The sequence below is a fragment of the Chenopodium album genome, chromosome 1 (assembly GCF_948465745.1).
Source record: "Chenopodium album chromosome 1, dcCheAlbu1.1, whole genome shotgun sequence".
NCBI lineage: Eukaryota > Viridiplantae > Streptophyta > Magnoliopsida > Caryophyllales > Amaranthaceae > Chenopodium > Chenopodium album.
Genome location: NC_137834.1, coordinates 5,810,273 through 5,831,040, shown reverse-complemented (window position 1 = coordinate 5,831,040; position 20,768 = coordinate 5,810,273). Strand labels below are relative to the sequence as shown.

Below are 20,768 nucleotides of genomic sequence, written 5' to 3'. Positions count from 1 at the left end.
GGCGCTTTTCTAGAGAGGAGCGGTCGCTCCGACTTCCCCTGCCAAACGTCTCGTAAAACAGCCATATCTTCCTCGTTTCTTGGCCAAATTTAGCTTATGACCAGTTGTTGGAAAGATCTTGAGACGATCTATAACCTCCATTTTGAATAATCTCAATATCACTTTTAGATCTTGAGATATGTGCATTTGAAGTCAGTCCTTTGTCATCCACCATTTCTTAACACCAAGCAATAGCCCATAGCGTAAACTCCTAAGCTATGCACCCCCTTAGCCTCCTTGAACCGTTCTCCTCACTTCTCAAACCCAACAATAGTGTATTGTGCTGCAACAATATGTCTATCAACTAGATAAACTACCCGAACTAATACATGGTGATTGCAAAGCTACATCTATTAATTAACCGAATAAACTATCCACAACTAATACATGATTAAAATACTCATGTTGAGTTGAAATTGCACTATCACTATCTTTATAAGCTAGTATTAATTGATTCTTCTTTGCGTCAAATTAAATCTTAGCCTGCTAATAACCCTTAATCTAAAGAAGGTCGGGCTATGTCAGATTGATGCACCTCGGTACGACAATAATGTGTAGGTTATTATCAGGTCAGGTCATTTGCAAGTTGGGTCATGTCCGAGTTCGGGTCTAGGACAAGAGATTTTGTTGGCCTCTTTACAACAAGAAAGCCAGCAATCCTTGTGAAAATTGTGACCACATGTCTTTTAAACTTGGATACTTTGCTCTTCGGGTATATGTGTATTCCATCCCTCCAAGCAAATCATACATTGGGTGCAACTCCTAGCTACTTTACTAGCATGCTTTTGTATCCTCAATCCCTGGCAAAGTCGCAAGTCATACAATCGAGATCGGGATCTGGGAAGATATTGGTCCTGATGTTGATCCACCCCGCATGCTGCATTTGTAGCCCGTCCTTGGTCACACGATATAACTCTAGATGATGATGGAAGAAGCAACATTTATTAGCAACAATATTCTTCGTCGACGATATTACGCTTCCAATCAACCAATCTTTAGTCATTAACCCCAAAAGTAGCACAATATATATGTATTAGTATTAGGTACTCTTTGGTTCGGTTTTCTGACAACAAATTCTTGCTAATGCAATAGGTAAACTCTCAATTCCAATTTGGGTTCGTACCACCACACTTGTCTAAGCTATTTGAGTAATGTTATCAGCCGGAAGAGCCGGGATAATAAACGACAATACAACGTAGGTACGTATTCGCCGAGCAAGCTAAGCCTATGTGCTCGGATCCAAACGGGATATTTTAGGGCTTTGTTCGACTCTATGGTCAATTCTAAACACCATCGGTCTTTCATGCTACTATTTTGTTAAGCGTTCAAAAATTTAGTATTTTTTTTTCTAATAATGATTCTATGTGTAAGTGTATATATAGGATTATAAAATTACTAAATGAAGCCCGTACGATGCACGGTTTGTTAGAATTTTTTGAAATAATTTTTTTGTATATTTTTTTGTGCTAAAATTTGTTATATATTTAGATAAAATATCTGATATCAAAAGATAATATTTTTTATTTAATTAATTTAAACTAGAAAATCTCATTCAGCAATTTTGCTTACGTGCCATTTGAATTATTTAATTCTAAAAGAAATTAATAATCTCGTATTTAATTGGCTACCACTAAAATTAAATTATACATATATATATATATATATATATATATATATATATATATATATATATATATATATATATATAATGGCATTTCTGTAATTTTGAAGAGTTTATATTTTAAACATATAAAAAATTTTAGAACATAGGAAAAAATTTAGAACATAAACAGAAAAAATTTGGAACATAGAAAAAAAATTTAGAACATAAGAAAAATAATTTAGAACATAAGTTGAAAAAATAATTTGATTGATTTTCATGTTTTACTATTAAGTTATTATGGTTTACTTTCGAAAGTTTTTTTTATAGACATAACCTATGTAGGAATCGAACCTACATCCCCTATGCATGTTGTAGACACCCATTTGTGTATCCCCAAAACCAAAACCAGTGATGAGTACCTTTCACGTCGAATCGTAATCGAATAAAGTGAAAGAGTCGAAAGTTTAGTGTTGCGGATAGTTTTAATTTCTTTTCTCTTCTCTCTGTTTTTGAAGACCTATTTTAAGAAAATAGCCAATCCATTTTGGTTGGTCCATGATATGTGTCAAATAGTAGTGTAGTTGGATAGGGCTTGAAAAGACCTTTCCGAAGAGATATTATAAGCCCGATTCCGATGAATATTGAGGAAGTTATGGCCAAATTACTAAATTGGGCTCGGTTTGAGCCTTATGTGCGGCCCAATGATCTAGAGGAGGGCCTAATATAGATTTATCATTCCTAATGTAATTAGGAATGGTTTTAGTCTTCTAGATTCTTCTAGAAGGTTCTTTTCATTCCTAATTCAATTAACATTGATAAATTGACTTTTGTTGACTTTTAAGAGTTTTAATCAGAATAAAAGAATGTTTTAAGGAAAATACGATTTTATCCTCCTGTACGACAATTTCTATCTGATTTTAGAAAACGCGTCAATATTTTAGTCAGCGCCAAACGCCAGCATTAGCGCCTGACGCTAAGCTTGGTGCCTGGCGCTAACCTCGTTTTACGCGTCAGAACTCTATTTCGAATTTTTTTTTTTTTTTTTTTTTTTTTTATCTTTTTGGCTAATTTTCTCTATAAATAGTCTTCTAAAAACTCCGTTTTCATTCACCAATTCTCACCAACTCTCATCAAGAATCTCTTGATTACTTTCTCTTTCTTTCTTCTAAACTAGCTTTTCTCAAAACACAAAATTCCGCATTCACAAGACTTAGATACACCTAACCATATTCGAAGTTGCCTTCGCCCTAGATGTGAAAGGTTTTAATTTCTGAGGGTTTGGTCCCAAATCTCTCTTTCAATTGTTTAATTTAATTGTTTTAATTATTATTTTCCTTGAAGTTACTAACGTGTGTATTTTGTTATTAGAAAGAGGTACGAGGCATCCAAGTAAGTACTTTAATGGTTTTTATTGATATTATTATGTAGAAATCATGCTGTAGACACCCATTTGTGTCTCCCCAAAACCAAACCCAGTAATGAGTACCTTTCGCGTCGAATCATAATCGAATGAAGTGAAAGTGTGGAAAGTCTAGTGTTGCGGATAGTTTTAATTTCTTTTCTATTCTCTCTGTTTTTGAAAACTTATTTTAAAAAAACAGCCAATCCAGTTTGGTTGGTCCATGATATGGGTCCAATAGTAGTGTAGTTGGATGGGGCATGAAAAGAGCTTTCCAACGATATATTATAAGCCCAATTCCGATGAATATTGAGGAAGTTATGACCAATTTACTAAACTGGGCCCGGTTTTAGCCTTATATGCGGCCCAATGATCTAGGGAGGGCCTAATATAGATTTATCAATCCTAATGCAATTAGGAATGGTTTTAGTCTTCTAGATTCTTCTAGAAGGTTCTTTTCATTCCTAATTCAATTAGCATTGATAAATTGACTTTTGTTGACTTTTCAGAGTTTTAATTAGAATCAAAGAACATTTTTGAGGAAAAGATACGATTTTATCCTCCTGTACGGCAAAATTTATCTGATTTTAGAAAACGCGTCAAAAACAGGATTAGCGCCTAACGTCAGACATTAAAGCCTGGCGCCTGGCGCTAATGTTGGCGCCTGGCGCCAATAAGCTAGCGTTGGCGCCAACTCTGTTTTAGGTGCGCCAGACTCTGTTTTGATATTTTATCTTTTTGGCTGATTTTCTCTATAAATAACGTATTAAAATCTCCGTTTTCGATAACCAGATTTCATCTAAAAAACCAGTTTTAACCTACAACCAGTTTTCATTCTCATTCTCTTTTATTCGTTCGCCAACTCTCATCAAGATTCTCTTGATTACTTTATCTCTTTCTCTCTCTTTTCTAAACTAGCTTTTACATACAAAATTCCGCATTCATTAGATCTAGACATACCTAGCATAATTCGAAGTTGCCTTCGCCCTAGACGTGAAAGGTTTAATTTCTGAGGATTTGGTCCCAAATCTCTATTTCAATTATTTAATTTAATTGTTGTTTATTATTTTTCTTGAAGTTACTAACGCGTGTATTTTGTTATTAGAAAGAGGTACGAGGTATCCAAGTAAGTACTTTAATGGTTTAATTGATGTTATGATATAGAGTTCATGCTTAGATTGTTATTTTGATTCCTAGTATCATGTCTAGGGTAACTTTAATATTAAGTATGATTAAAAGTATGATGCTTCCTACTCTTCCTAATATTTATGTTAGTATCATGTTAGGGTTAAAGATTTGATCTTTATTGCTTAGTGACATGCTAGGGTTTGTTATTAATCTTGTTAGTATCATGCCTAGGATCTTGCTATTATTATGCTTTAACGTTGATATGATTATTTTAATTATGATTTATGATTATGATTTTATGATTATAATACTTATTATAATTGTTATTATGATTACGATTATTATAATTGTTATTATGATGATTATTGTTTTGATCATTATTTATGATGATTATGATCATTATGATTATGATTATTATTATGTTGCTTGATATATATTTATTGTTATTGCTTGATTACACTTTTTATGCATGTTTAAAGGAAATTTTGGTACTTGTAATCACGCTTAATAAGATAATTAATAATCTTGTTTAGGGTTAATATGATTATAATTCAAGTGATCGCCAATAATAGATTTATTTGTGCATTATATTTAACCAACATAGATAAACGGGTTTAGGGTTAATCCTATTGATTGCATGTTAGTCAGAAAGCGCACATGAATACGATCAGAATAAAGTAGAGGCCTATTATTAGGGCAGGTTCAATCTCTTTTAGGTTGGATTTGTACCTTCATCCCCGAACCCTTATTTGGTTCAAGACCTTATGGAGTTGACGATCTCTTGGATCGTTAAGGGGTGTAACCTTCACCTCGTGAACGGTTTACAAGTTCCTAAAAAAAGTTGTTGGCGACTCTTTTGCTCTATCTTCTTCCCTTTTGGATGCCACCGTACTTTAGTGTATGATCACAGTGGGGTTCAAGCTAGGGGATTAGCGCTTGAAAATATTCCCTACAGTTTTTGGCGACTCCACTGGGGAGGATTTCTATTTTAATTCCTGAATTTGTTTCGGCAATGATTTAGAATGAGCGGATGAGACTCGAAACATTATAAGTATTTCATGTGCGTAATTTTGATTAACATTATTGTCATATGCATAAAAAAGATCTCATTGGAAAGACCATCTGTAATGAGTTAAAAACATAGGATTTTACACGTAGGAAATTTGAGGAATATCCTTCACAACTAGGACCGAAATAACACTGCGCGAAACTGGAAAATTTTATCGACCATAGAAAGCTGCTGAGGCATGTAGGAATTAGCGCCAGAGGCCAGAGCATTGGCGCCAAAATTTTAACTGTAGCGCCAGACGCCAGCATTGGCGCCAGGCGCTACAGCTAAAACCTGGCGCCAAGCTCTGTTTGCTGGCGCCAAATTCCTCCAATACCGAGCCAGAAATATGCGTTCTAATTTCGACCAGTTTTTCGTATTGTTTGCTCGATCCTACTTCCGGATTGAGTTTTTTCTCACTTTTCTGAAACCCGTATGTGTTCTACATATGGACATAACCCCTCGGGAATTCATGCTCCATCTACCTGATTGAACGCTCTGAGCAACAAAGGGTACATCCGAGAATGTTGAATTCACTAAACCATGGAAGCGAGTTTTTCTAAAATTCGCGGTGTCCCATCCACTCGCGCTAACCCTTCACGGTTAGGCTTCCGCGCGGTGCATACGGACAATTAACCATGGACCCTCTATTGACTAAACCATATCCCGAACTTTAGAGAACTAGAGCCATGGTTAGGTTGCAAACTCATTGCATCATATTGTGCCTACTTGACTAATTGTGCATTATTTGTTGTGCATATATTCTATGATTTCTTAACTGTTTGTTTGAATTGTGTTGAGATTAAATAAATTAATGACTTGAAGAAATTTGCCTAATTAATTAATTAATTAATTAATTAATTTGAGTAAATAAAGTCTAATATTTTAATCAGAATTGACCTAGTACGACTAGTGGTGGGCATGGGCCGTGCCGGGCCTGCCGTGGGCCGTGCCTAGGCGGGCCATGAACAGTGTCGTGCCGGGCCGTGCCGGCCCACGGTGGAGGCGGGCCGTGCCGTGCCGTGCCGGCCTTCAAGGTTTCCCTGTCCACGGCACGGCACGGCCCACCGTGCCGGTCGTGCCGTGCCGGCCACCGTGCCGGCCCACGGTGGAGGCGGGCCGTGCCGGCCACCGTGCCGGCCCACGGCTTACCCTTTTTTCTTTTTTTTTTTAAAAAAAAAAAATTAAAAAAAACTTTAAAAAAACTTGAATTTTTTTTATGAAAGAAAAAATTGAATTGAATAATTATACAATTTAATATTTGAATTTAATAATTATTAAATTTTTTATGGAGTTAAGTTATATTAAATATTGTTTAAATTATATTAATATTTATTGTTCATTCATAATTTACTATATATCATATTATTCATATAACTATATAAGTATTAGACAAAAATTAAATAACAATATAACATATTCCATAAAATTAAAAGTTGAAAAAATTCATTCATAAAAATTTATTAAGTAAAAGATAATATGAAGTACAAGTGTACAACTAACAATAATTGATGAATAACTTATTTTGTTATTTTATTATACGGCTAATGTTAATAGAGTACATAGCCAACATAGGAAATACTAACATTTTCACTAATTAATAGAGTACATAGGAAATACTAGAATTTTCGCTAATTAATATTAATTCTCGAGTTGTTGGTAATCTTCAATCAAGGTCTTCATTATCTTCTTCGTCTTCATTTTCGGCTTCATGTTCACTAGCTAATGCGGAGGAGCTAGTTGAACCAGAACGATCGGAACCATCGATGTTGTCGTTGGCCGTAAAAGTACGATCTTGGATGCGTTCTTGGGCATCCATCCAATCCTTCAAGAAAACACACATTTCTAGTGTTTCGGGCTTCAAACTTGTTCTTCTATCGTCTAGAACCCTTCCCGAAGCACTAAAAGCTCGTTCCGAGGCAACGGAGGAGGCTTGGATGCTGAAAATATCACGTGCCATTGCCGCCAAAATTGGATGCTTTGTGCTTTGGGATTTCCACCAATCTAGGATGTCCATCCCCAACCTCGAATCTTCGTCCAAGCCTTTCATGAAGTCGTAGTTTAAGTACATTTGCAACTCCGAAACATCGCTTTGTGTTCGCCTTGATGATGATCCACTACCTGAAAACTTAGATAACATGTTAGCAGCTTGGGCCGCCAAACTTTTGCCCGTTTTACTTACGCTTTTGGATGTTTGAGAAGGGGCAAAATGAGTGACGGTTCCATATTTAGATTCATAAACTCTATATAACTCAAAAAATTTATCTTTCACATGATTTTTATATTGTTCGACACCATCACCGAGTTGCATGCATTCATAGTAAATATCAATTAGCATAAATGTGCCATCATACTTTGATCTAGGATCTAAAATAGAAGCAAACATATAAACCATAGGAAGCTTAGTGTAATATTTACGCCATTTAGCCTCCATTTGTGGAACATAATCATTGTAATCTTGTTGTGATCGATGTTCATAAAGAAGTTGAGCAAATAAACATGCATTTTGAAGGAAAGAATGAATGCAAGGAACATAAACAGAAGAAAAACAGTGAGTCATACTATATAATAATTGTAAAAATTGCATATATTTTTCACAATTATCCCAATCGGAGTCTGCTATCATGAATTGTGGATACTTATTATTGTAAAACAATGAAAATGAAACTCTATACGAAAGTGCCTGACTCAACATGTCATAGGTGGAGTTCCACCTAGTTGGACAATCCGTTTTAATTCTAATAGGCTTTATCTTATTTTGCTTAAGATATCGCCTCCATTCCTGATACCTACTGCTAGAAGACATAATAGACAAAACAGCATTTCGAATTTTGGAATAGTATGGACCAATTGCTTCTTGTCCATCCTTAACACACAAGTTTAAAACATGACAAATGCATCTAATATGTAATGCATCTCCATCCATTATGACATTATACAAGTTTGGTTTAATTAGATTAGCACTAGCTGTCATGGATGTTGCATTATCAAACGTCATGGACATGATTTTGTCCCTAAGACAATATTCATCAAGAGCACTCATAATACAATTAGAAATATTAAAGGCCGTATGGGGGTATTCAAGCAATTTGAAATAAATAATACGTTTTTGCAATAACCATTCACTATCAACCCAATGACAAGTAACACACAAATAATGTAAACCATAACCACCATCCCATGCATCAGAAGTTATAGAAACTCTTGAAGTAAGAGTTTTAAGTTCTTCAATTAATTTCATTTTGTATTCTAAGTAAGTTTTCATGGCAGCTGTTTTAACGGTTTTTCGGGAGATTTTTTTGTGTTGGGGTTGTAGTGCTCGTTTAATGTAATTGTTAAACGGATCACTTTCAGCAAAAAGAAAAGGTTGTTCGGCTTGGACTATCATTCTCCCAAGTTCATCCCTATCCCTCTCATAATTGTAAGTGAAGCCATAAGGATGAAATTGAGAAATTTTTGGTTGAGTTGGGTCAGTACTAGGGGCACCACATTTTTCACTGTGTCGGTTTAGGTGCCCCGTACCGCCTTTGGCTGGAGCCGAATAAATATTACCACAAGTTTTACACTTGGCTTTTTCACCATCTTTACTTAACAAGAAATATTGCCAACATTTACTCTTTCGGTTTTTCAAAAGGGTCATTTCTTCTTCGGTGTACCATTCAATGAATGGGTTATCAGATGGGGGAATAGTATTTTGGACGGATGGGTCACTAGAGCCGGCAGGTTGTGTGTTGCTTGCTTGACTTGTTTGATAGTTAAATTCAAAAGGCATATCATGTGCGGAGGCATAATAAGGTGGAGATTGGGTGCTTTGCCATGGTTGGAATGTCCCTTGTTGATCTAATCCGGTGGGAAAACCGGTAGAAAACCCGGGGTGGGTGGGATTGGCCATTGTAGGGATTTGCATAGTAGGGATTTGCATTGTAGGGGGGGGGGGGCATAGAAGAGCCTTCCAATGGTCGTTTAGATTTGGCTTTTTTAGAGGAGGATTGGTTCGGGTTTGATGCCATGATTAATTAAGATTATTAACTAATAAATAATAATTAAACAATATTAACAATTATAACAAATTAACAATTATAAGTTTATAACACTAACAAAGTAACAAATTATAACAAATTATAACAATTAACAAGTATAAGTAAGTTTTTTTTCTTAATTATTACTTAATTAGTAAGTTAATAAATTTTCAAAAATGATTATAATAATAGTAGATTATCTAAATCAATGAGATCCCAGGTAGGTTATGGTTAGGATCGACGTTGTCCAGAGCCCAAATCCCGCCTTAGACAGATTTCAACAATCCAAATAACCCACAATTAAAATAGAAAGTAGTTTTTATGTAATTAAGTAGTTCCAAGTATACAACAACAATAATAATAATAATAATAATAATAATAATAATAATAATAATAATAATAATAATAATAATAATAATAATAATAATAATAATAATAATAATAATAATAATAATAATAATAACAATAACAATAACAAATTAAAATAAAGTTGAGTTAGATCTTACAATGACGCTTCAATGCTTTCCCAAATTTATAATTTCTCGAATTTATAATTTCCCGAAATTATAATTTCCCGAATGTAAATATAACAATTTTTTTTTTTTTTTTGGTAGTAGACTAATAATATTAAAAATGTAAAATTTATAATAGAATAAGAGATTAAGAAATATTAAGAGATTATAATTTATAAATTATAATATATGAGAATAAGAGAGTAAGAGAGTAAGAGAATGAGATGAGAAGATGAGTATTGAGTTGTGGAAAGAATTGGAAGTTGAGGGTGGTATTTATAAGTGAAAATAGAGCCGTTTATAGCCGTTTATGGCCGTTGGAGGGAAAAAACAAGAGCAGCGCCAGTTTATAGCCGTTAGCCCGCGGGCCGTGCCTGCGGGCCGTGCCTGCGGGCCGTGCCACGGGCTATTGGCCGGGCTCGTGCCGTGCCGGGCCACTTTTGGATTTTTTTTCACCGCAGCCCGCACGAGGCACGAGGGGCGTGCCATCGTGCCGGGCCGGGCCTGCCGTCGGGCCGGGCCGTGCCGGGCCATCCCCGTGCCGTGCCCGGGCCGCCCGCGTGCTGACCCGGCCCATGCCCAGCTTTAAGTACGACTTTAGGCATACCCAGTTGATTAATAACACCAAAAACAGTTCCAGATCGAAGATCCAGCATTGGCGCCAAAGTCTGGGCTGTAGCGCCACTCTGTGGAGTGTGGCGCCTGGCGATAGCTCTGTCGTCTGGCGCTACACTACACAGTGCGACACCAGTCCTGTCGTTTTGCCGACAGTTCAGATTATTGATTGAGTCATCACCTAGTGTCTAATTAACCAGTTTGCTAATTAATTCGGTTAAATTTCGCTGTCAATAACACCTTGTCGAGTCATTAATTGAGTCTAGTCACATAGTCTAGCCACATGGTCATGACACGAGTCTTAACATGCCACCTACACTCACTAGTCTTAGCACACACTTTGAGTATATGTCACCATGACCATGTTTTAGGTTCATGCATGAGTCGGTCTTTTCCGCCATTTGAGTTGGGGGTACATTCTATTCTTAATTCTTCACATCCCTCCATCTAAATCTTCTTTCACACTCTATTCCAATCTTTCTTCACTTCCTCCATCCATTGCATGTTGAATAAAGTTTGAGTCAAATAATTAACGATGAATATCCCCAAATTCCTTTTGCATAGTACTTGGTCGAGGAGAGAATGACGATTAATCAAGGACAACCTTTTTATTCAAGTTTCACTTTTTGATAAACCAATTCATCAAAAGAGGAAAGCTAAAAAGATAATGGCAAGTCAAGAAGAAGTCAATGAGCTTAGGAACCAATTGGTTACCGTGGTTGAGACACTGAAGCTCCTTACACTCAAGATCGATGATCCCGTGAAGCAACAACAGATGGACCTCATGCAAGAGAGTCTAAGCAAGCTATCTAGTGACTATAAATTTCAGGGCATGAGTTCACAAGGGGTCTCGCTGGACAAGGAACTTCTTCCGCATAATTCAACGCCACTGACATCCCTAAATTCAAGGAAACGGATAACCCTTACTTCCATCTAAGAGCTTTTGAAACTATAATGAGCATTAAGGGTATCGATAAGAAGGTTTTCCCCTCTCTGTTCCCACTATCTCTCGAAATCGTTTGTCAACAATGGTTCTTTTCTCTCGAGAAAGAGAAAACCTCTTCCTGGGAGTCGATAACAAACGCTTTCATAGATAGATATAAGTGCAACATCCAAGACGAGAAAGACCATAGACAACTTGAGATGTTAAAACAAAAAGAAAACGAAGGGTTCACTTCTTTCTTCAACAAATGGAGGGAAACTTCTGCTAATATGATCAAGACTCCCACTGAAAAGGATTCTGTGAGGATGTTTATCAAGAATCTCCAAGGGAAGTATTCAAAGCACTTAAAGTACCAACACGACTTGAATACTTTCAAGGCTGTGTATAATATAGGCATTGACATTGAAGATGATCTTCTGAAGATAATAGTGCGAGAATAAAGAAGAACGACCATCCTTCTTCTTCCTCTCCCATTAATGAGGTACATGCCGCGAACGCCTCTAAAGCGCGAATCCAAAGGTCAAAAAGAGTGTTCACCCCACTTGGCATGAGTTATGAAATAGCTTTCGAGAAGCTACATCACAAAGGACTAGTCATGCCCATAGGGCCCATCAAAGATCCAGTTCCAGAAGCCAGGCCACCCAAGTGGGACCCTAATAAGCACTGCAAATATCACCAAGGAAAGGGTCACGACACTGAGGAGTGTTGGAAGCTCAAAGAAGCTATTCAAGATCTGATCGATAACAATGGACCCTCCGAGGTTCTGGCCATCGAAGAAGATCAAGCATCCTTTGATCCATCACTTCTTATCACACCTGTAGGAGAGCCCATGATCGAGACAGCTTATATAACCTCTCTCGATGAAGTGGCCATGATTGGGGAGGATGAGAGTCTTTTCTTAGATAATACCAGGGAAGACTCGTCAAGTCTAAAAGAGGACGTTCGAAAACTGCAAGATGTCATTGCCATGCTCTTGAATGTGGTAGAAGGATTAGCAAATCGGGTAATGGCCATCGAACAAAATTCTCGCCAAGGGTTTAATGAAAAACTCAATGCTCCTAAGCCACAGGCAAGACGGACCATTGAAGAATACACACCAATAGGAATGACTTACAATGAAGCTTTTGACTGTCTTCACGATCAAGGTCAAGACCCTCCACCTGAAAAACGTTTTCCCAATTGGGATCCAAATTTCTATTGTCGATACCATAGAGGTCGCGGTCACACTATCGAAAAGTGTCTCGCCCTCAAAGATCGTGTTCAAGACCTCATTGATCCAAATCTTCTTCATGTTCCTCCGCGCGACAAGAAGGCCAAGATTAGTAACAATAGTAATAGTGGCTGTAAAGGGAAAAAGAACGACTATCCTTCTTCTTCCGAAAAGACCTACTCTAGAAACAGTGTTGGTACTTTCGACCTTAATGAGATCTTAGGATTTAGAAAGCAACTGAGAAAGGATTTCACCCCTATTGGAATTAGCTATGATAATGCTTTCGATCGACTCCATGCCAAAAGACTCATTACTCCTATTGGACCTATTCGAGATCCCCCACTTGAGAAGAGATTGCCTATTTGGAACCCAAACGAACACTGCAAGTACCGTCAAGGTAGGGGTCATGCTACTGAGAGCTGTTGGAAGCTAAAGGAGGCTATCCAACATTTGATTGATAATAACAAGCTTCCCATACCTCCAGTTAACAAGAAGAGCGAGTGATGATAAAGGAAACAACACAAGACAAGAGGCGAGCTTCAACGACAAGATTTCGTGACCTCTTTTTTATTTCTTTTTTATTATCCTTTCCCCAATAAGTCAAGCATAGGCACCCTTCTTTTCCTTTAAATTAATTTTGTAGATTCATTCTTTTCCCCTTTTTAATAAAATGAGCATTTATTTTCTTGCATATGATCATTTCATTACATTTAAAAAAAAAAATCCATGTTGAATTAAGCACAAGGTATACCAATGATTTGAGGCACCCCTTGTAGCCACATCATATCTCCTTTCACCTTTCAAATTTACAATCCTTTCTTCATAAACCACTTTGAGCCTCGTCTAACGATAAACCTTTCTTTTTTCAACCTACATATACCTAACCTTGGGATGGGATGGTGAGTAACTTATGCAATTCTCAAAAGGCTTGAGTGAATTCAAAAGATTAAAATAGCAAAAATAATCAAAAACAAAAAAATAATAAAAGTGTACAAAAGGGTAAGTGTTCCAATGTCTTTGACATGAACATGTCTTTGATATGAACACGTCTCAGATTGCGTCTCTGTCGAGTGCTCGGTACCTTGCCTGAGAAACATGAATGTCAAGTGAGTGATAGACCGCATGATCGGGATTGCCCACACTTATAAAAATAAAATAGATGTTAAAGCAAAAGATAAAAGTGAACTAAAAAAGAGTAGAAACTCAAGAATAAAAATATAAAGACTCAAAAGCAAGGTTGCACACCTTGGGGGCTTATGTAGGGTCTTGAGCTTTTTTATCCCCTTCTTCTTCAACCTTTAGCCTAACCACGTTACAACCCTTAAAAAGACCTTTTTGAGGTATACACATACTTGTGTGAGGTTCGGCTAGAGCTACGTTCGGCCTGATTCCTAACAGATACGTAGGCAACCTCACATCGAGGTGCGGCCGTAATAAACATGCATTCATATTCACATTCACACACTCACACCATGATCATATCAAGGGATCTCCTATGCTCATCCCTATTCATGTAGAGCTAGACTTGGGGGCTTGATCCCTACATAATTAGCTTACCATCATTTGACTCTTCTAAAAATAATATTTTCTCCACACACTTAGCCTTTGCGGCCTAACTTTAGTGTCACTATCACACACATCACAGATACATGACCAAATATACTTTCCCTTAGGAACCCTTTGTCATGAAATCTTAACGCTGAAGCATGCCTTGTAACATCACTCATCAATCATAATCATCATTGCATCGAAGTATGAAGTGCTTAGCCTCCGTGCCTAAGTTACCCAAATACTTTCATCTTTGATTCAACCATTGAGATAGCCTAGGATGGATTAATCCTTGCACCTTGAGAGATGGTATCAAACAACATTTGACTAAGCTCATTCAACATGCATGCAAAAACTTCGCTTCTTTCTTTTTCGCGTCTTTCTTTTTCGGGGGAAAGTCGGTACCCTCTAAAAAAATGACGGAAAATTTTTGGTTTTTTTTTGCATTTTCGAGCGCACAATCATAATATAATGCACACACGGGTCATGAGTCACATGTGTCATCTCACTTCGAGTCGAGTCAACCTCGAGTCAATCACAGCGAGTCAAGTTTATGCCTTGAGTCGTGTCAAGTCAATGAGTCAAGCGACGTTAAACCTTAAGTCAACCCTAAGATAATTAAAGAGATTAGCAAAGTTCTATAGTAAAAAATAAATACAGGTGCAGCAGAATAGGGAAGACCCTTCCCTAGTGTCTGGCGGCAGAGTCAATTCTTGGCGCCAGAGATATCTCAGCAACGACAGAGCTCGAAGCCTCTCAGAAAGGTGATGTCGACCTCATACATCAATTTCGGGTTCCTTGGTACGCCAGTTAGCCCATATAAGCAATTTGACATGATTAAGTAGTCAGTTTAATTACAATCGCAATAAGTGATAGACCTGATGAAAGATCGTCTCACTTAGCTTAAAGCGCCTAAGAATTGGCTCATCACGGAGACACCGACATACGGGTTTTAGCGGAAGCAAAGTTCAAGCAAGCTTTAGAGATCGGCAAGCAGAAATTTTCTTCAGAATATTATCGCAACAAGCATTCAAGTATCGAAGCTCTTTTGTTCAGAGACGCGTGGGCATATCAATCAAAGCTCTTTGTTCCAGAGACGCGTGGGCATATCAATCAAAGCTCTTTGTTCCAGAGACGCGTGGGCATATTATTCAAGCTCTTTTGTTCAGAGACGCGTGAACATTTCCATCAAAGCTCTTTTGCTCAAAGACGCGTGGGCATCCTATTATCAAGCTCTTCGTTCAGAGACGCGTGGACACATCATTCAGAAGATCATATCATCAAAAGCTCTATTGTTCAGAGACACGTGAACATGTATTTTAAGCTCTTTGTTCAGAGACGCGTGGACATAACAAAAAAAAAAAAAGAAGAAACTCTTTGTTCAGAGGCGCGTGAACATATCCAAAAAAAAAAAGGAAGCTCTTTGTTCAGAGACGAGTGAACATTGAAACAACAAGATGGCGTTCCATAGATTGTGGAAAGTTGTCAAAAAGAAACTGAAGGTGATTTCAGGCGAATTTGTCTTCGATCGTGTTCCCTTAGACATGGAAGATGGTCATAAAGTGGAAGGGGATGATTTCAAGTGAAGTTATCTTCGATAGTATTCCCTTGGATGAGGAATATTATCATAGCGGAGGAGGATCGTTTCAGGCGAAGCAATCTTCTATATTGGAAGCAGTTACAAGCGTAGCGGTTTTCAAGCGGGATGGCATTCTCTAGCTTGCAGGAGGTCATCAAAACAACGGCAACAACGGCATCAAATCGGTTACTTTTAGAGGCGTGTGCTCGACGGTGCAAGATACGCGTTTCTTAACTCTTTTATCTGTTTAACTAACGCTAGTTTGCAGGTATCGGCGTTACAAGAGTGATTTAGGATCGCAGAACGTTCTGAATCATTCTTCGTCCCTATCGATACTTTGACTATTGTTTTCGAAACTCGCGTTTCTCCAAACTCAGTTAAAGTGGGGGCTTTTGTAGACACCCATTTGTATCTCCCCAAAACCAAACCTGTAGGCGTCGTTCGAAGTGCGCCTACGTTAAAGCATGTGGTGAATATGCTTGGCACTCATAGGAAGTGGGAATTGACATATACGATTAGGAACAAGGAAAGTAGGGAGCCGCCAACAAGTTTTTAAGGAACTTGTAAACCGTTCACGGATCATAAAAGGCAACCACGATAAGGGACAACGATAGGCATCAACGATTGACCCGTGAAGGTTACACCCCATTCATAATCCATGAGATTACTAACTCCATATGGTTCGGAACCACGAAAGGAGGATCGGGGATGATGGTACGAAGTGAGTTATGGAGTCACATTCGCCCGTATTGGCCTCTACTCGATTCTTATAGTGAAAAGCATTCATGTGATCTCAAAGGCATACAAACAATAATTCAATTCGCTCCAAACTATTATTTAACTAAATTGGTTTAATATTAATGCACACATAATTCTAAAATATTGGTGATCACTTCAATTAATAATAAGATTAAAAGGACCCTAAACCGGTTGTCCAAATTATCTTATTAGGCGTGATTTTCAATTACATATTCCCTTTAAACATGCAATATGGTGATCATAATAAAAATAGTAGAACAACATTAATATTAAAACCAAATTAATCACAATTCCAACAACATAAAATCGTTAGAAAAATAATAAAAATAAAAGGAGCATGATCCTTACTTTGATTCTGTTTGTTTGCAACTACAAAATAATAAACGAGTTAGTAACTTCAAGGAAATAATAAAACGATGATCAAATTAAATTAAATAAAGTAAAATTGATTTTGGGGCCAAACCCTCAAACAATTCTACCTTTCACGCCTTGGCTTAAGGATAGAACCACGAGTAAAGTATGGACTCCTTTGAGTATTTGAAGAAGGAATTTTGAAATAAAAAGGGGTAGGCTAGTGTTTAGGCTAAAGCATAGAAGAGAGGAGAATAAAATTAGAGAATTACTCGGTGCCCCGTTCATCAGAAAAGAGGGGGTATTTATAGGGAAAATGTGCTGAGGGAGCACACGGAACCCTAAAATGATAAAAAAACCTAAAAAGTATCCCGTGACACGGTCAAACTGTACCGTGACACGGGAAGCTCCACCGTCAGACGGTACACTTTCCCGTGACACGGTACATTTTTGGTGTGACGTGGGAAATTTTCAGAAAACGGGATAAAAAACGCGTTAAAGGTTTACGCGAAAATCCCACCGTCAGACGGGAAGGATTCCCGTGACACGGTAGGTACCTGCCGTGGCGCGGGAAATTCCAGCCTGTTTTTCCGTCTAAATACATTTTGAACCCTAATTTCCTTCGGCATTTTAAGTGCCAATTGATAATTTCGGACCTTTTCTGACTTTTTATTATTCGGGCTAAAATAAGAAAATAATTAAATTAAAATAAATAAAGGGTTTGGGCAAAAAATAAATAATAATAAAATAATAAAGGTTTGGGCTAAAAATTAATTAATAAGTTTGGGTTGAAATTAAAACTATGCTTTTACCAAACATCAAGACTAATCCATGGACTGTTCAAAAATATGAATTTAATAAAATACGATTTTTTAAGCACTCTCGGGATTAAATACTAAACCCGACCAATACTGGCGGTGAAAGGTTGTTCATCATCGGGTTTGGTTTTGGGGAGACATTTTTAGGTGTCTACAAAACCCAGCGATGAGTACCTTTCACGTCGAATCATAATCGAATGAAGTGAAAGTGTGGAAAGTTTAGTGTTGCGGAAAGTTTTAATTTCTTTTCTCTTCTCTCTGTTTTTGAAAACCTATTTTAAGAAAACAGTCAATCAAGTTTAGTTTGTCCATGATATGGGTCCAATAGTAGTGTGGTTGGATAGGGCTTGACAAGAGCTTTCCAACGATATATTATAAGCCCAATTCCGATGAATATTGAGGAAGTTATGGCCAAATTACTGAACTGGGCCCGGTTTGAGCCTTATGTGCGGCCTAATGATCTAGGGGAGGGCCTAATATAGATTTATCATTCCTAATGCAATTAGGAATGGTTTTAGTTTTCTAGATTCTTCTAGAAGGTTCTTTTTCATTCCTAATTCAATTAGCAATTGATAAATTGACTTTTGCTGACTTTTCAGAGTTTTAATTAAAATCAAAGAGCATTTTTTGGAGAAGATACGATTTTATCCTCCTGTAAGGCAATTTTTATCTGATTTTAAGAAAACGCGTGATTTTCTGAATCAGCGCCAAACGCCAGCTGTAGCGCCTGGCGCTACGCTTGGCGCCTAGCGCCAGCTTTGGCGCCTGGCGCTGATGGTGGCGTCAATCCAGTTTTTTGTGCGCCAGACTCTGTTTTGATATTTTATCTTTTTGGATGATTTTCTTTATAAATAACGTACTAAAAACTCCGTTTTTGATAGCCAGTTTTCATCAATAACCAGTTCTTTCTACAATCTACCAACTCTCATCTCTCTCTCTCTTTTTCTAAACTAGTTTCTCAAATACAAAATTCCGGATTCATTAGATCTAGACACACCTAGCCATATTCGAAGTTGCCTTCGCCCTAGACGTGAAAGGTTTTAATTTCTGAGGGTTTGGTCCCAAATCTCTCTTTTAATTATTTGATTTAATTTAATTGTTTGCTTTATTATTTTCCTCGAAGTTACTAACGTGTGTATTTTGTTATTAGAAAGAGGTACGAGGCATCAAAGTAAGTACTTTAATGGATTTTATTGATGTTACGATATAGAGTTCATGCTTAGGTTGTTATTTTGATTCCTAGTATCATGTCTAGGGTAATTTTAATATCAAGTATGATTAAAAGTACGATTCCTTTTATGTTGTTCCTAATATTTATTTATGTTAGTATTATGTTAGGGCTATATATTTGATCTTTATTGTTTAGTGACATGCTAGGGTTTGTTATTAATCTTGTTAGTACCATGCCTAGGATCTTGTTATTATTATGCTTTAATATAATTATGATCATTATTATTTTTATTATGATTATTATGTTGCTTGATATTTATTCTTTTATTGCTTGATCACACCTTTTATGCATGTTTAAAGGGAATTAGTACTTGTAATCACGCTTAATAAGATAATTTAAAAATCTTGTTTAGGGTTAATATGATGATAATTCAAGTGATCGCCAATAATAGATTTATTTGTTCATTAATATTCAACCAACATAGATAAACAAGTTTAAGGTTAATCCTATTGATTGTATGTTAGTCAAAAAGCGCACATGAATACGATCAGAATAAAGTAGAGGCCTATTATTAGGGCAGGTTAATCTCTTTTAGGTTGGATTTGTACCTTCATCCCCGAACCCTATTTGGTTCAAGACCTTATGGAGTTGACGATCTCTTGGATCGTTAAGGGGTGTAACCTTCACCCTATGAACGGTTTACAAGTTCTTAAAAATTGTTGGCGACTCTTTTGCTCTATCTTCTTTCCCTTTGGACGCCACCGTACTTTAGTGTATGATCACAGTGGGGTTCAAGCTTGGGGATTAACGCTTGAAATATTCCCTACAATTATCATCTGCAAGTTCAATTGACACTTTATTAGTAACAAAATTTTATTAAGATTAATCTAAATTACATTTATCAAAACAACAAGTCAGTAAAGTAACAAAAAAACGAATTAGTAGCTTATCCGACATCTCTAAGCCCCTCTAGATCGAAAGATCTAACTTATCAATGTTAATCATAGCTAACCTTAGAAATTCCTAACAAGAAGCATATATAGCTAACCTTAGAAATTCCCAACAAGTGATGTGCAGCACCTTAACCTTGCAAGTTGCAACAACAAACCAATAGAGTACTCCGTACTTAAAATCTGTAATTCATAGAAAGTTCAGATCTATAACTATAAGTAATTAAAAATAAAATTTCTAAAGTTTAGCAGCAAATTATCCCACGGTAATTGGAAAATTTATACTTTGTAAATCATGAGCAATTCCAAAAAAAAAAAAAAAAAAAAAAAAAAAAAACCTTTGATATCTTCGTATTCTACAGTGTACATGAATTTAAAAAATAAATAAATAAATCATTCCCTTAAATCCTAATTACAAAGTAAAGCAAATTCATCCAGCAAATTAAAGTTGTAAAATAAAATTGTAACACATACCTTTATCAGATTTAGATTTTAGTAACTGTTTCTAGTCTTCTTGCTGTTGAATCGACCACCACAATTGACCCGCCTTCACTTATATACAACATTACCACCACTAACCACGATTTTTGCCAAAAATTCTTCACAAATAGTCAAATCACAAATTTAATGGCGAATTATATTGGAGAGCCAAGAGAGGATAGAGTGAGATGGAGAAAGATAAAGGTTCGGCGGAAATAATGAGGAAGGATAGAGAAAAGATAGAGGAAAGATCTAGAATGAGAGAAATGAATCAAAGGTTAGTAAATAAAGTTAAAAAAAACAAGGTAAGAGCCTAAGAGGCCGTTCAAGTCCAACAACGGATTTGTTATATTTTTCTTTTTTTATTCTTTCATCTAAGTATTTGGCCCCACTACACATTAGAGACCGGTTGGGTTTGACAATGGATCTCTTACTTCTTTTACTGTCACAGTAGTGGTGGGGCCTAATACACGTTAGAGACTTGTCATTTATAATATTAGATCTCTTACATAAAAAAGACATGTTGGTTGATATGACAAGTCTTTTATTTGCGATTCCTTTTTCAAATATTTTAGTAGTGTTACTTTTCAAGACTG

General features: G+C 36.7%; 1 long non-coding RNA gene across 2 annotated transcripts; it reads right to left on the bottom strand.

Annotated features, from left to right (window-relative positions):
- Positions 1-6,725: 6,725 nt before the first annotated feature.
- LOC145641122 (uncharacterized) lies at positions 6,726-20,490 on the bottom strand. 2 transcript variants are annotated; one of them, XR_014115193.1, is made up of 4 exons: positions 20,167-20,490; positions 19,791-19,875; positions 16,751-19,578; positions 6,726-7,338 (listed from the first exon to the last, which is right to left on the bottom strand). It is a non-coding gene; the product is annotated as an uncharacterized LOC145641122 (long non-coding RNA). The 2 variants fall into 2 exon arrangements; XR_014115199.1 differs by having other exon boundaries at positions 19,351-19,578.
- Positions 20,491-20,768: the final 278 nt, after the last annotated feature.